The 576-nt window shown below is 40.8% G+C and overlaps 1 protein-coding gene across 1 annotated transcript in view; it reads left to right on the top strand.

Moving 5' to 3' along the window:
• Window positions 1-576, top strand: part of IQCE (IQ motif containing E) — a 31,426-nt gene that overhangs the window by 26,606 nt on the left and 4,244 nt on the right. The gene's annotated exons all lie outside the window — the stretch shown is intronic.

The following is a 576-nucleotide window of genomic DNA, read 5'->3' as shown; positions in this document are numbered from 1 at the left end:
GTCCAACTCTCACATCCATACGTGACTACTGGAAAAACCATAGCTTTGACTAGATGGACCTTTGTTGGCCAAGTAATGTCTCTGCTTTTTAATATGCTGTGTAGGTCGGTCATAGCTTTTCTTTCAAGAAACAAGCGTCTTTTAATTTCATGGCTGCAGTCACCATCTGCAGTGATTTTGGAGCCCAAAACAATTAAGTCTCTCACTGTTTCTATTGTTTCCCCATCTATTTGCCATGAAGTGATGGGACCAGATGCCATGATCTTAGTTTTCTGAATGTTGAGTTTTAAGCCAGCTTTTTCACTCTCCTCTTTCACTTTCATCAAGAGGCTCTTTAGCTCTTCTTCACTTTCTGTCTTAAGGGTGATGTCATCTGCATATCTGAGGTTATTGATATTTCTCCCAGCAGTCTTGATTCTAGCTTGTGCTTTATCCAGCCTGGCATTTCACATGATGTCCTCTGAATATAAGTTAAATAAGCAGGATGACAATATACAGCCTTGACGCACTCCTTTCCCGATTTAGAACCAGTCTGTTGTTCCATGTCTAGTTCTAACTGTTGCTTCTTGACCTGCA

Source organism: Bison bison, unplaced genomic scaffold (genome assembly GCF_000754665.1).
Source record: "Bison bison bison isolate TAMUID 2011002044 unplaced genomic scaffold, Bison_UMD1.0 scf7180017845289, whole genome shotgun sequence".
Lineage (NCBI taxonomy): Eukaryota > Metazoa > Chordata > Mammalia > Artiodactyla > Bovidae > Bison > Bison bison.
This window is presented reverse-complemented; position numbering and strand designations above follow the sequence as displayed.